Source organism: Balaenoptera borealis, assembly GCF_965194805.1.
Source record: "Balaenoptera borealis genome assembly, chromosome: 13".
NCBI lineage: Eukaryota > Metazoa > Chordata > Mammalia > Artiodactyla > Balaenopteridae > Balaenoptera > Balaenoptera borealis.
The window spans coordinates 45837951-45854043 of NC_138870.1; the positions used below are offsets into that span (position 1 = coordinate 45837951).

General features: G+C 50.2%; 1 long non-coding RNA gene across 6 annotated transcripts; it reads right to left on the reverse strand.

The window, feature by feature from the left end:
• Window positions 1–388: 388 nt before the first annotated feature.
• On the reverse strand, window positions 389–16052 carry LOC309609523. Of its 6 annotated transcripts, XR_014233440.1 has the most exons (7): window positions 15875–16015; window positions 13212–13306; window positions 9869–9952; window positions 8890–9011; window positions 8463–8709; window positions 6063–7464; window positions 389–4310 (listed from the first exon to the last, which is right to left on the reverse strand). It is a non-coding gene; the product is annotated as an uncharacterized lncRNA (long non-coding RNA). The 6 variants fall into 6 exon arrangements; XR_014233441.1 differs by lacking the exons at window positions 389–4310; window positions 6063–7464 and adding an exon at window positions 14193–14348 and having other exon boundaries at window positions 7587–8709; window positions 15875–16052; XR_014233443.1 differs by lacking the exons at window positions 389–4310; window positions 6063–7464 and adding an exon at window positions 9302–9475 and having other exon boundaries at window positions 7587–8709.
• Between the last annotated feature and the right edge of the window lie 41 nt (window positions 16053–16093).

Sequence of the window (16093 nt, forward strand, 5' to 3'; positions counted from 1 at the left end):
TCCGTGGCCCGGCCCCGACCCCGCCCGGCAGCCGCCTCCCCCTCAGCGTTAATTAAAACTTGCTAGATGGAGAGGCTGGTGCGGGCGGCTTCGTTTTATTTGCAGCATCTTTCATGCTGCTGACGATCGTAAAGGGCTTTAATATTGAAATATGGGCCATTTTCCCAGCTCCAGCCCTCGCCGCGCGCTCCCCACACCCCCACGCCCAGCCACCCTGCGCTTGATGAAAGAGCCCCTACAAATCCATTAAGAAGAGATAATTGAAAATTCCGGGGTAATATTTAAGGCCGCGCGCCGACGCGGGGCGGAGGGCCCGGCTGCGCCCGCGGTGCCCGTCATTGCCGGTGCACGCCTGTCCCGCGCTCCAGGCCGCCAACGCCCCGCGGCCTTCGCCTCCGTGAGGCCTCCTCACTGTGCTCGCCTCCCTCCCAGCTCTCAAAGGGTCCTTGGCTCTGAGGAAAACTTGCCTTGAGAGACTCCTAGTTCCACCAAGAGTGACAAGTCACACTTGCGAAAGATGGCTCAGGGGCACGTGTGCTGCGACAGAGCATCTTGCCCCACTGTTCCAGCCCCGATTTGATGCATCGGCCTGAGGCACTGCTTGGTGGCTCTGGTCATTGCATTCCCTTCTGTCTGTAATGTCCCTCCTGCATTTGCTGTTCCTCCATCAAAACCAGCCCAGCTCCATCCAAAGTAACGGTGCCCCACGGAGTGGAGTGGGCCGGAGAATAGTCACACCAAGACTGAACTGGAAGTGATCATCGCTGCAGCTGGTGATGAGGATACACGGGTTTATTATACTGTTCCATTTTGTGTATGTTCTCAATCTTCCACAACAAACATTTTTAGAAAGCAGCTCAAGTGTTTTCCTTTTACCCCTCCCTTTCCCTCAAGGATGGGCTGGCTACCTGTTCCTGTACTTTACTGTCCCTTAGCACATTGTGTTCTTAATTACTGTTGAAAGTCTGTCCCCCTACTATGCTATGGCATCTTGAGGACAGGCATCAGGTCTAATTTCCTTCCTTAGTCCTTGCTCCTGGCTCAGGGCCAAATACCTAACATGTGCTCAGTAAACGGTATTGAATTGGCTGCTGTCTGGGTCCCTAGAAGTCTCCAGGGTTTCCAGATCAGGATGGGGGAGGAGTACAGAGCATGGAAGAGGGGCAGGATCTGTGACGCTGGGTTGGGTTTAACGTCTGTGTCCACAGTGACGGGCTCCAGGATGTACCCAGAGTGGGATGAAGGGATGGGAGAAGGGCTGAGGACCCTGCTGTGCACTGTGGCATAGGAATCCTTATGTTTCTACCCATGTCCTCTGGGCGGTGGGTGTTCTCTACACCATTTGGTCAGACTCTGTGCGAGTCTGGTTCTGCCGTGAGGTAGGCTCTACTGTAATTATGAGTGCCTGTGTGTGCCCGTACGCCTGCGCACTCGTGCGTGTCTTGGGTGGGAGGAGAAGAGAGGAGGGGAGGAGGTTATTTTGCGCAACAGGCACGAGTGGTTCAGGCATTTGCATCAGCCCCCACCTGGCTGCCTGCCCTCTGCAGGGCCCTTTAGGGCCTTTCACCCCTCTTGCCCCAGGGCTCCCAACCACGGGGTGGTCGGCCAGGGATTGTGCTCACGGGAAGGCACCACTGAGGCAGGGGCTGTTCCTGCTCAGCTCCCACCCCCACCTTGGTCCCTAGGTCTGCAGTGGCAGGGATACCCTCTGTATGGCTAGGATGAGGCGTCTCCTTTCCATCGCTCCATTTCCAGCTCAAGGACTCCTTGTTAGAACCACGAAACATCAAAGCTGGAAGGTGCGAAAAGACATTGGGTCTAGTCCTCTCTTAATACCTCTGGGGCAGCTGAGGCCCAGAAAGGTTATGCGTGGGAGGCCACTGGGGACAGAGCCAATGCTAGATGGAACCCCAGCAAGTTAGTGGCAGAGTTCGAATCCCAATCTCTTGACCTACTTAAATGCACACAATTAGTATTTGAAGTGCCTTTTGCAAATATTATCTCACTGAATTTTCACAAACCTATGGGACTGTATTATAATTCTCACCTACAAACGGGGAAAATGAGGCTCAGGGAGATTAGCAATTTGTCTTAAGTCACACACTGGTAAACAACAGAGCCAGGATTTGAACCCCAGCTTGACTGGCTCCAATTCTGGTGCTCACTTCTCCAATGACAACTCCACCACCCACCACACACACACACACACACACACACACACACACACACAGAGGGCCACACTGTGCTGGCTTCCCAGACACTCACTCTTCGTCCCTGGGACACCTAGAGTCAGAGGTCATTTCTCTCTGCAGCCCACCTCCCCTGCCCAGGGCAGTGCTCTTTGCAGATGGCGGTGTCCCCACTATGGTCCTGGGCACAGGACTCCGTGAACTGAATCCATGCAGAGCCTCGTCTCCTGCACACAGCCCTGCTCCTGTCTGTGGCCACTGAGGCCTCCGCCATAAATCCCCAGGTCTCAGCTCATAACCATTAGCAAGCGATTGGGCTCATCAGGATGCGTTTATGAGACTCAGGTCAGATAAATGGATTGCCGGAGGTCAGGAACAAGGGATCTCCTCACCCTGCCTTGCTCCAGAGGTGTCCGCACCATCCAAAGCCTGGCAGATTCCACTTACAGCTGCAGGAAGAAGAGGGGGCATTGCCACAGTGGAGTAAAGACGTATCCCCAGGTAATCCACGTTCATGGGAGGAAAATGGCCTGGAGATGTAAAGCCTCAGATGGCTCACAGCCATTAAGGCTGGAGTTACACACACACACACACACACACACACACACAGGCACATCCACAAACATGTACACTCTCACACTCCATCTCTGATTCAAATCCAAACTCTTCAGCAACCGCCCCCAACCCTGCCCACCCCAGTGCTGGCCTCACACTGTCCCACCTTTGAGGTGTTCTCTGGATCAGCGCTTCTCAAACACCCCTGTGCCTACAAATGACTAGGGGTCTTGTTCAAATGCAGATTCTGATTCCGTAGATCTAGACTGGAACCTGAGATTGTTTTTCTAACCAGCTGCCAAGTGAGGCCGCTTCTCCAAGGATTTTAAACAATGGTCCTCCCATATTGAAGGGGTAGGAGTGGAGGAGATGGGGGTGTATAGTTTGGAAAAGCTACCCACCCCCACCCCCTGGACATTCTACTGTGCACACCTGGGCGCTGAGCCACTTCTGGAATGCTGTTCTCCTGCTCTTCACGTGTCTCCTTCTTCCCCTTTAAATCTCAGGCCAAATTCTCTGCTTCCCCTGAGAAACTTTCTCTGACCCCCCCGATGGAATGGGGCCCCACTTACCTTAGCCCTCTTCATAGCAGTTACCTCAACTTGCATTTATGTATTTACTTACTTATTTTTGGGGGGTTCAGTCTCACCCCGTGCAATGTAGGGTCCCGGAGTTCAGGGGTCATGCCTGCCCTGTTCATCCATGAATTCTCAGCACACAGTGCCTAGCATGTAGTAGATACTCAGTATATCTTTTTTTCTTTTAATTTTATTTTTGGCTGCTTTGGGTCTTTGTTGCTGCGCACGGGCTTTCTCTAGTTGCGGCGAGCGGGGGCTACACTTCGTTGCGGTGTGTGGGCTTCTCATTGCGGTGGCTTCTCTTTGTTGCGGAGCACGGGCTCTAGGCGCACGGGCTTCAGTAGTTGTGGCATGCGGGCTCAGTAGTTGTGGCTTACGGGCTTAGTTGCTCCGCGGTATGTGGGATCTTCCCAGACCAGGGCTCGAACCCGTGTCCCCTGCGTTGGCCGGCGGATTCTTAACCACTGCGCCACCTGGGAAGTCCCCTCAGTATATCTTAACAAATGAATGAATGAATGGATGGATGGATGGATGAAGCACTTCCACGATGACAATGGTGTGGGAAAGAATATCTGAGGGGCTAAGGTCATAGGCAATTAGAGAAAGCTTCTGGAAGGAAGGAACATGGGAGGAAAAGAGCATGGTGTGAAAGACTTGGTAGATATGACCCATGGAAATGGGGGAGGCAAGTGCATCCGGGTAACAGGTTGGCCCCATTGGTCCCAGCTGACAGAAGTGGGGGAGGGTCCTGGAGGGAGAAGTCCTGGGGGTGGAGGCAGGTGGTGCAGGGTCTTGAAAACCATGACAGGCAACAGGAAGGCTATGGTCCTCTCCAGACCTCATGGGCAGGGACCTTCATTTATTTATTCTTTCCCGTGCTTGACAAATTCTTCCTGCGCCTCTGTCACACGCCAGGCACTGTGCTGGGTACCGCACATCCAGGGATGAACACAGCGGCTCTGATTCCAGCCCTCATGGGGTTGACGGTCTATGAGGAAAGACTGAGGTTAAACAAACTAAACCGTTAGAGTTGGGCTAAGTCCACAGAGAAGTGCATGATGAGGGACGTGATGATTGGTGGAGAAGCTTCCCTGGGGAATGACAGTCACCCAGAGTCCTGAGGGGTGGGACCGGTCCTCGCCAGCCAGCCCCCTGTCTGCCTCAGCACTTGTCCCGGGCTTCCCTGCATACCACTGCACTGCTCCTTTAAGAGGCGCGCCTCTTTCCTGAGCAAAGGAGGTTCCGGGCACACAGCCGAGCCTGCCAAGGTTATGGGTTATAAATCAACACTGGCACTCCCTTGGCAGTGGGCTCTCCTCTGAGCTGCCCAGATGGCGGGCAGGCCTGGGGCTCCAGGGGCAGCCAGACACACGGGAGGGGGAAGGAGGGCAAGGTGGGGACGCAGCTGGGTCCCGGGCCCCAGTGGCAGCTGCCCACCTCTGTCTAAGGGCCTTGGGCCAGAGAAAATGCCAAGGTCCTTCTCTGCCGATCACAGGGACCTTCTGACTCCTGAGTCACAGGCTGGCACGGGCTTCGGGGTCATTGCCCTCACCCCTGCCAGTGACCCAGGCCTCACGGACACCCGCTGAGACCGAGAGCCATGGGTTTTCCCTTTTGGATGACCTCTTGGGGTCACAGTCCGCTCCAGTACCCAACCTGAAAGTTCTACTTGTGGTTTGACTCTCTTCCCTCTTGCTGTAGCCAAGATGTGCTCTTTTACATTCTCCAAAAGACAGCGGCTTCCCATTTGGCGGCGGTGGCGTGGCACTGGGGCTGTGGTGATGTGCCTCCTCAGCCTTCACTTTTAAACCTCCCCGAAAAGCCGGATAAGAAAATTTCTCCAGGTCAGCTGGAGAGGGTGCAACTCCACCCTCTTGGGGGTTGCCATCCCTCAGCCACCCTCACAGGTGCTGTGACAGAGGGGACATATGTCGCTTCCACCCCAGAGGACAGTGACAACGTCTCAGCGGCCACAGCCCCACAGAGCTGGGCTCAGCGGGCCTTGACAGAACTGGAAAGGCAGCCTCTCTCCTGGGCCCGGGCCTGGGCCTGGGTCTGGGTTGCATGCGGAGGGGTGGAAGCAGAGCCCAGAGACCCCTCCCACAGAGGGATAGACAGGCTTGACTGCTCTCCCCCTCCCCACCCCACCCCCAATATCCAACAGTGTTTCTAGAACAGTGGGAAATTCCTGGGTTATAGAACAATAGAGATTTCCTGGGGTGTTCTTGTCCTCCAATTCTCCTGTGAAAAATTGGAGCTCACAGGGGCTTAGAGACCCTCTTACACACTCTTTGTACAGATGAGAAAACTAGACCCAGAGAAATAAACACAGGCCTTTTAGCATTTAGGTTATTTCTGCTACCCCACATTTGCCTCCTGAATAGAAGCCCCCTGAACCACCACTAAGCAGGATACATTAGACTCCAACTGTAATAGAGCAGATGGAGGTTAGATAACAAGCAGAACTTTCCAGAACAGTCGATTACAGAGAAGGATGAGAAACGAAATATAAGAATGGAGTTCTCCAAAACAGTAGGGTGGGAGTGGGGAGGGATGGAATCAGGAGTTGGGTTGGAATTTTGCAAAAAGGAAATACAGAGAATGGAGGAGAAGGCGGCTGGCATGGAGCCCAGAGCAGGGCAGCTGGGGTGTGGGGCTTCCAGGGTTCCTCACTGAGGACCTCCAGCCTCCACCTGTGCCAGGCCTCTGGCTATCTACAGAGTTTAAATTCAGGCCTTACCTCAGCTGACTCTCTGGGCTTATTCCTTGCTCTCCCAGGATGGCTGATCTGGCTGCCAGAGTCATTTGCCTTCTCTAATTTGTGTTTAAATTAAAGTTCCCACAAAACAGGGGCTTAATGTGCTGTTACCAAGAGCTCCCGGGCTCCCTGCCTCTCCGGAAGCTGAGGGGGGCTGGAGGGAAGAGGCCATGGTGCACTCATAGAAGCTGATCCCACTGGGTGCAGGGACCTGGCGTGGATGACCCAAGTGGGTCTGGTCCTTGTTGCTCTCTCCAAAATGGTGACATCTGGGGGCAGGGCAGAGCAAATCATGCTCACAGAGGGTGTGGGAATCAACAGACTTGTCAATGGGCTCCTGGTAGGTGTTCACCCTTTTTCAGGACCTTGGGAAGAAGGCAGGGAAGGCAGGCAATAAGAAGAGGGCAGGGGGTAGAACATAAGGAGAAAGCTTAAGGCTCCTTTTTTTTTTTTTAGCTTATACATCTGGTTTATTTCATTTAGCATGTTTCTGAGGATCACTCATGTCATAGCAGTTATAGTATTTCAATCCTTTAAGGCTCCATTTTTTAATCACTTACACATAGTGTTGCACTGTGTGCCTGCACTTCCTAAGGACCTCATAACCGTAAGATCACTTCACGGTCTCCACAACCCTCTCAGGGAGTGTTGTTTTTATCAGCCCCATTTTTATAGCTGGGGAAACCGAGGCACAGGGAGGTCAAGTAACATGCCCAAGATCACACAGCTAGTAAGAGGCGGATCCGAGATTCAAATTCTTAACAGTCTGGCTCCAGATTCCAGTGCTATGCTGACAAGCGGAGATTTGTCTGTTACCCTGCCAAGCCCTTGATCACAAAGTGAGGCTTCTCTTTGATTGACAGAGCAACCGAGGTGGAGTGAAGCTCCTTTCTGCTCCCTCTTTCCCTCTCTGAGCCACAAGCTTCTCACTTGTAAAATGAGGACAGGCACTTGGAGGGATTAAGGGGCTGGGAAGTGTTGTCAGAGGCCACCACAGGGTCGGTCCTCAGTCGTAATTTCCTTCCCTTTGGCCCAACCAAAAGCCCTCCTGCACCACTTTTTTTTTTTTTTTAACATCTTTATTGGAGTATAATTGCTTTACAGTGGTGTGTTAGTTTCTGCTCTATAACAAAGTGAATCAGTTATACATATACACATGTTCCCATATCTCTTCCCTCTTGCGTCTCCCTCCCTCCCACCCTCCCTATCCCACCCCTCCAGGTGGTCACAAACCACGGAGCTGATCTCCCTGACCTGCACCACCTCTGGATTCTGCTTTCCAGGGAGCTACAGGCGGTGATTCCTCATCCCTCAGTGAAAACCATCCGTAGAGAGTTGTCCCCCATTCCCTGGTCCAAAGCCTCTCTCTTCCAATGGGGAGCCCCTGGAGAAGAGGAGGAATAAAGCTCACCTGGGGCCCCAACCTGCCTGTTCCCCCTCCCCCACCTACACCCAGGTGAGCCAGTCAGGGTCCCAACAGCAAACACGTGACACATTCAAAAGGGCTCCACTGAAGAGACTTTAATGACATGACAATTTTCAAGGCATAGTTGGAATTAAGGGAACCGTTAAGGGCTGATGAGGTACCAAAAGGGTTGAAATGGTGCCAACAAAACTGGGGTCGGGGAGAGCAGCCACCCAGCAAAGCCGGGGCCACTGGGGAACCACAACCCCTGCCAGGACTTCAGGCAGGCCGGTGGCGGAGAGGCAGGCAGGGGACAGGGAGACAAGTACCTTGGCTCCTCTCTCCCCTCCCTGCCAGGACACCTGCTGGCCAAGCCAGACCACAGATGGGAAGTCAGGAGCCCAGGTGATGCCGTCTGCACAGGGCAGCCTCCAGGGCCAGGGTGGCCCAGAGAACGGAGGCGGCAAACAAAATCACCGGCCCGCTCCACCTGGGATTCCCTTAGGACACTGAGGCCTTAACTCTGCTGCTTTATTGCCACCTTTGTCACTGCCTGCAGCCCAACAGCGACCCAGCTCAGAAGGAAGATGGGATCCAGGCAGAAAGAAGCTGGAGGGAAGGGGGCTACGCTGAGCATAGGGAGAGGCCAGGAGGAGGGCGGCTCTGAGGGGTAGTGATGTCAAGTGGTGACACGAGACTACTCAGTACTTGGTACAGATCACTGTAATCTTGCTCCGGCCTCCCCTCTCTAGACTGTAGCCCCTGTGGGGTGGGGATTTTGTCTTGTCCATCCTATACACCTAGCATGGTGCCTCTTAAGTACATAATCAGAACTTACTGAATAAATAAGGGGCTAATCGGTAAATGAACAAGCCTATTCACAGCTCAGGTGTACACCCTGGGCCCCCGTCGGGGAGCACTGTTGAGTGAAGCACGCATAACCCTCCTACAGGAGCTTTATTTCAACTATCCACCACCTCAGATTTTCCATGCCGCCGCCGTTCAGTCACCGGCTGCCCAAGCCCACGTCTGCCTCTGAACTGGTCAGAGGCCGCGCTTTGATGGCCCCCGTTCAAACGTGCAGTGACTACATTTGGCGCCTCTTGATGAGGAAATCGGGGAAACAGCAAGGGACTTCATTTCTCACAGCAGCCTTCCTGTGAGCTTTCTCCAGAGGAGTCTTGATCCATGGCAAACCGTCTGTGGTATTCCCGGCTGGAGCCCCTGGCAAGAGATGGGAGGCGAGAATGACAGTGCCAAGGAGGCAGCTGAACGATAGTCACCCTGGGAGCCACAGCTCTGCCTTGCTTTTTCCAATGGGCCATAAAGACTGAGGGGAAGGGGAGGGAGGCGGCCAGGGAAACACACTCGACTTCCCAAGTATAGTCACTGCGCCAAGCCCACCTGGCGGAGCGATGACCCACAGACTCCGTGCTGGGCGGCTGGCTTCGTAATCCCTGCCCGGCCATTTGCCGTCTGTGTGACCTTGGGTAAGATGCTTCACGACTGTGCCTCAGTTTCCTCACCTTAAAAAACGTACGTGGAGAAGATTAATACCTAGTTCGTATGGTGGTGGAAAAGAGATGAGTTAATAGTCATGAAATAGTGCACAGAGGACATGGTCCGTAGTCAGCCCTGCATAAATTTCATTACATGAAATTGAGCAGGACACTTGGGTTCTAGTCTCAGAAACTTTTTTTTCCGTAATAAGCCCAGCCTTGGATGCATCTTATGTTTGCTCTGAGAAGTGAACAAATGCATGTGAAAATTAGAACATGTTACAGTTTGTTATTTGTCGTCAAGCTCGTGTACGTGCCTGATTGAGCAGGGGTCGGTGGGGGTGTGGACGCTAAAGGGCTGTCAATCGTCAGTTTCTGATTATCTGCCTTGCTGAGGTCCCCTTCTCGTCAACATCATCGGCTCTTTGGCTGGTTCAAGCCTTTGCTTGACAACATCCAGGCCTCTTGTGGTCCCTCCCACACAGCACGGGCTGGAAGGATAAGGCTTTTGAAAGCAAAACTGGTCCTTCCCTTCCTACGCACGAGGCAGGTATAGCCAGTGGACACACGCTTCCAGAGAGGAGCTGGCAACTCCACCTCAGCCCACTTTGCCTTTGGGCAAAGGGAGGAGAGGGGCCGAGCCAGGGCAGGACAGGGGAGGGTGGCCAGCTCCTCTGTGCTGGGGCCTCAGAAAGAAATGTATCTGTCTTTGTCGTGGAGACCTGGGAATAAAAAACAAATCCATCCCAGAGTCCAGTACGAATGTGCTGCCACTTACTGCTACCAACATGATTTCAAATAGTTACTTAATCTCTTTGACTCAGTTTTTCTCATCCTCAAAATGGGGATAATCATACCTAATTCAAAGAGGGAAAGGGAATTACCTGGCAGTCCAGTGCTTAGGACACGGTGCTTTCACTGCCGTGGCCCGGGTTCAATCGCTGGTTGGGGAACTAAGATTCTGCGAGCTGAGCGACGAGGCAAAAACAAACAAACAAAAAACAAGTGAAAATCAGTGAGATATATTACTCCCTTGGTACATGCCTAGTCCAATACTTGGTAGATATTATTAGCTGATATTTTGCGTTGTCTGCACACCATCCCCTCTGAGGGATGGAGAAGTAGTGCTGTTTTCCAGACTGGAAAAGCTGGTGGCAGCAAAAGTGATTGACAACTCTGTTTTGTTTACACTTTCTTTATGGAGCACATAATAGGTACATCATTTGTTCATTCATTCATTCAGCAAATGTTTACAGATCTTGCCATTATTTTGCTCACTTGTATTTAGCTTACTCTCACCACTAAAACTGCAAGGTTCATGAGGGAAGGGGCAGTGTCTCTTGGGTTCACTGGATGCTTTGTGCATACTTGCTAGGTGAGCGGAGGGTGGAGCTCAAAGCCTGTCTGCGACACTGAGATGGACCAGGCAAGGAGGCGGGGGCAGGAGGCCTGCATTCTAGGCTCCATCACACCTCCCACAGACCTTGGAGCCTCCACAGACCTTTCTTCAACTGTGAGATACTGGAGGATCGCTGGAGACCAGACTCAGGGAACCGCTTCCCCAGTGGGAAGACATCCATTCATCTACTCTGTGTCTCTGAAACCCCTGGAGAAGGCTCTGAGTCCCCAACTCTGAGGAGCACAGCAAATGACCCAAATAGCAACAGGAAAAGAATGAAGAGCGAATGGAAGGAGTAGCCCCCCCTCAGTAACTTACAGAGGGAGGAAAATTCCAGCTTATTATATGTAACTAACACAAAAGAAGACATGTTCCCAAGACCCTGCTTTCATGGATATTGGGTACTCCCACGTATAAGACACACCCATTCTTTTTTTTTTTTTTGCAGAACCAAAGGTTTTATTTTTTTAGTAATAATTTCCATTTTTATTGTTATCAATAATTAACAATAAAACTAATATCTTTTTTTTATGCCTCCACATGTTTTTTTTTTTTAATTTTTATTGGAGTATAGTTGATTTACAATGTTGTGTTAGTTTCAGGTATACAGCAAAGTGATTAGGTTATATATGTACACATACAAATATATGTATATATACATACTTTTTCAGATTCTTTTACATTATAGGTTATGACAAGATATTGAATATAGTTCCCTGTGCTATACAGTAGGACTTTGTTGTTTATTTATTTTATACATAGTAGTGTATATCTGCTAATCCCAAACCCCTAATTATCCCCTCCCCTTTTCCCTTTGGTAACCATAAATTTGTTTTCTGTCTGTGAGTCCGTTTGTTTTGTTAATAAGTTCATTTGTATTAGATTCCACATATAAGCGATATCATATGATATTTGTCTTTCTTTGACTTACTTCACTGAGTATGATAATCTCTAGGTCCATCCATGTTACTGTAAATGGCATTATTTCATTCTTTTCTGCGGCTGAGTAATATTCATATACACACACACACACACACCACATCTTCTTTATCCATTCATCTAAGACACATCCATTCTTGCCCACAGACCTCATTCTATGTGATCCAGGCTGTCTAGAGACATAAGAGTTAAGGTAGAATCATAATATCCCAAAGGTAGAAACAACCCAAACATCCATCAATGGAAGAGTGGGTAAACAAAAGTACAATGGAATATTATTCAACCATAAAAAAGAATGAAGCACTGATACATGCTACAACACGGATGAACCTTGAAAACATTATGCTAAGTGAAAGCCAGCCACAAAAGACCACATAGTATATGATTCCCTTGATATGAAAGTCCAGAATAGAGAAATCTATAGGAATAGAGCGCAGATCAGTGTTTGCTTAGGGCCAGCAAGGGTATGGAAGAGTAAAAGGGGGTGATAACTAAAGGGTATGAGATTTCTTTCAGAGGTGATGAAAATGTTCCAAAATTGACTGTGGTGATAGTTGCACATATCTGTGACTATACTGAAACCACTGAATTATACACTTCAATGGTGAATTGTACCGTATGCAAATTATATCTCAAGAATCTTGTTTTTAACAAAGAGAGAGAGAGAGAGAGAAACGGAGACGGAATGGTTGAGATGGAGCAGGAAGACCAAAACAAAGCCCAGGCACTGTCTGTCCTGGCTGCCCCCCAAGCCAAAGCCTGCAAGTCACACAGGCAGTGCTATGGTAGCCCCCCAAGCCATGACTCAGGAAGATAAATTGGCCCCAGAGGTATGGGGCTGGGTCCCTTCTCCCCTGACAGCTCCCTCTCTGTGTTTTTTCTGGCATGAGAAACATTCTGTCTTCTTGTATAAATAGGGGAAATTTATGACAGTTTTCCCCCTTCTCCTCCCTGGTGGGCTACTAGGAAGGGGCTGGATGGGGGGAGGAGGGAGATATAAATGTGGAAAGACTAGAGGGAGGCAGGGAGCTCGGCTCTGGCCCCAGCTCTGCTTTGCATGTTTGACCATCTGGGTGAGGAGGCGGCTGGAGCAAAGGTGCAGCCCGGTAGTTTCCAGGCCCAGGGAGGCGGGTCTCCAAGGCAGACATCCAACTGGAGGGACCCAGGGGAAATCAGGCAAACATGGCCTGGCTATTCCAGAGCTTTATTGGAGGAGACACAGGCCCCCTGCCTGGTTTGGGTTCTTTCTGTCCTTGCGATTTGTTGAGGCAGCTGATATGATGGTTAGAGAACCCATCTGGGATTCAGAAAATGACAGAAAAACTAAGTGTGTGACCTTATGCAAGTCACTGCCTCTCTCTGGGCCTTGGCTGTAATTAAAAAAAACAGGGGAGGGGATTGAACTTTCAGGGGTTTTCAAACTGGTTTTAACCATAGGGTCCTTTCTTCAAATAAAACCTTATGTAGCAACCCAACATCTAACATGAGTGTCCTGCCGAGCTTCTTAGGTTGAAGTGAGGGTGGGGATGGGAGATACCCAGGCCCCTGTGGGTGACATGAAGGGACTTGGCCAAGCATAGGATGATCTCCAAGGTCCCCTCCATCTCTGTCCTCAGGTGGGAAGGTATATTAGGAAGGATGATGACAAAACTGGTATTAAAAAAAGGGCCCCAAATACAGCCACATATAGAAAACAAGTTTACTTGTCACACAACGGTCCAGAAGGGAGCAGTCCCAGACAGCAGGTGGCTCTGTTCCACCTGGTCCATCAGGAACTTGGGTTCCTGTTCTACTCTTGCTCTGCCCTCTCTTAGCGATTTCTCCTCAACTGCATGGTCAAAGCTCAGTCTCAGGCACATCCGGTCCAGCTCATGAAAAGGAGAACTTACCCAACGTCTTAAGGCTCTGATGACATTACTTGGCTCACATCCCCCTCTGGCCACACCTGGCAGCCGGGAGATGGATTGTCCAGCTCGGAGGTTCTCTACCCTCGCAGAACAAGGAGAGAAGGATTAAGTAGACAACTAGCAGTTTTAATCCAGGGCTCAAACCCCTCAGCTGAGCCGCCCTCTTCTTCTTCCCCTCCCAGAGGAGGAGAACTAGAGTCCACAGTTCAGAAAACAGTGTGATTCCCAATGAGGTCCCACCATCCACCCCGAGATCAGAGCCCCAGGAAAGTGATAGCAGGCTTCCTCCAGAGAGACTACCCTTCTATCCACCTTCTTCCCAAGAATGTGAGAAAAGTTTCTGTTGCCACTGCCCCCCCTGCCACTCCCTCTCTCAGTCTCACCTCATTCTCTAACCCCTATTCCCAGTCACTAGGCGTGACTACAAATAAGGGGGAGCAGGATGGCCAGAACTAGGAAGGGAAGGTGAGACCGGGCGGGAGAGCTGTGCTTTGCAGGCAACCCAGGTATGGTTTTGGTGCCAGGCAGACCCAACTACCAGATGTGTGACCTGAAGTGGGGATTAAGCTCTCTGAGCCTCAACTGACTCTTCTGGATATAAGAATGAGAGGCTCACTTGCAAGAGTTGCAGCTCCCCTCTGCCCTCCCCCGATAGCTCCAGCGGGATCAGATGAATTTCACCTAAAAAGACCATTAGCCAGTCCCCAATCAGGTCCCCACTGCGCCTGGATCTCACGGCCCCGCCCACCCCGGGAGGCACGGCAGTGGCTGTGCTGGAATCAGAAATAAAACCCTCCTCTTCCTCCTCCCCCGCCCCCACTTCCCATCACTCATCTGGGAATCCAGGGCGAAGAAGGGAGCTAAAGTGCAGAGCGTTCATTTAATATTAACAAATTGAAATGAATTCTTTGAATGCCAATTAACTTGGAGCAGCCCCTTATTAATAGTAATTTAGATTCATACTTGGGAGAAGCGGTTACGGGGGCTGGGCCGAATGTGCCCAGAATGTCAATGTGACGACGGAGCTGGGGACCGAGCCGGGAGGAGCCGTGGCAGTGTTACTTCTGCCGAGTTCGGCTGTTTCCCTCAGAGGAATGGACAAAGTCAGCAGAGGCGGATCTTTGGGAAACAGATTTCTCTCATCATTTGAGTTTTGTACCTGCAATGAATCTGAATAGGCTGAAACCATATCACACCATTTTGATGATTTACTTCACAGTGACGCTAGAATGTCCTCAGAGCTGGGGTTTACCGCAAACTCTCCTAAACCAGATCCCACTGACCCAAAGTGATCTAGTCCCTAGGCCAGCTCTCTCTTCTTCTTTGTGTCCGTTCAAAGCCAGAGCTGGAGATCAAAATGGGGTCCCCCAACCCCTGCCACCTCCACCTTAATCAGAAGTAAAAGAGGGGACTAAACATTGTGTCTCCCTTCTGGGAATCCTCTCCCAGGAGGCAAGAGTCCCAACAGGCTGACCCCGAGCTAACAGTTTACATTTAAGGGAGAAAAAAAATCTGCTGGTACTTTTCTTAGAATTCAGGGACAAGATGAGAACTAAAAATTCAACTTTGTGTACCAAAGACTTCCCCAGAATAGAGCCAAGGAGAAAGAGCTTGGTCCCAAACTAAAAAGTCAAACAGAAATTCTGCTTTCCCTGAATTTGCTGGCTTGGGGAGTCGGACTAGAGGTGCCCAGAACCAGAACCTCAAGTGTAAGCTCTGACCCAAGTAGGACATTTTCTTCTTCCCCGGCGTCCCACCTTGCCTGGATGGGTGAATCGAATTTGAAGCTGGGAACTGTGGAAGTTGGGGGTGGGAGTCTGAGACGGAGGATGCAGGAGGGCAAAGGGGGCTGAACAAGGGTAAGGAAATGTACAAAATGGTGAAGTTTATAAAATTAAAACTTTAAAGATGGTTTAACATACACAAAAGATTAAATTTAAAGAACAGGACAGGTTTTAAAAGGAGGTAAAATACATCAAAATTGAAAGATTAACATCAACAAAAATTGAAGACTATGCATACAACACTTCAATTGTTCTTTAAAATAGGAGGGATCGAATGAGTCAAAAGAGACCTCATTCACACTCTCATAGAGTTTCCCAAACAATAAATTCATTTACAAAACAAAAAGAGAAATCAACACAAAACTAACCCTTGGTCTACACCAGGAGGAAAAAAAAAATCGTGTCGATTTAGTAACAGCTGAAAAACTAGTGACGGAGGAGAAAAACAAACGAATAAACTTGAAATATGTTAACTGATTATTTGTGAATATTGAAATTGGAAGATGGGATGGAGAAAGGCACGAACTTAACATCATCAGAAAAGTGAAACTTGCAAAAACATAGGGTGTAACTCATCTGCAAAGTAAACTCTCCTTAAATAGAATGCTCCTCTCCAAAAGAAGAGAATATAAAATTGATCCAAAAAGTGCCACTAACCCTCCAAGAAAAGTATATTAATCTGAACTTAATCTTTCCCCAAATCTGAAATTATACGAAAAAATACAAAAGGATTATATTTTTTCAACTAAGAGAAAAACAAAACCGGATTTAAATTGTCTAATGGGGCAAGAAGGGGGACTTTTTTGCAGGTGCCAGAAAGGATGGGGCTGGGGGTGTTTGAGGGATGGAGGACCCGCTTACCTTGCTCTGGAGCAGCGGCTGCCGGACAGAAGTGGGTGCGGGACTCTGCGAGTGCCTGCGTGTTGGGGGAAAGGAGGATTCGGGGATCCCGCTGCCCAGAACGAATGAGGAGGGTGGAAGGACTGGGGGGCACCCATTTCCCCACCTCCGCCCGCCTCCCTCCCTTCGGTACCCAGGCCTAGAGAGCTACTGAAAGTTACAAATTGCTTCCATTATTAG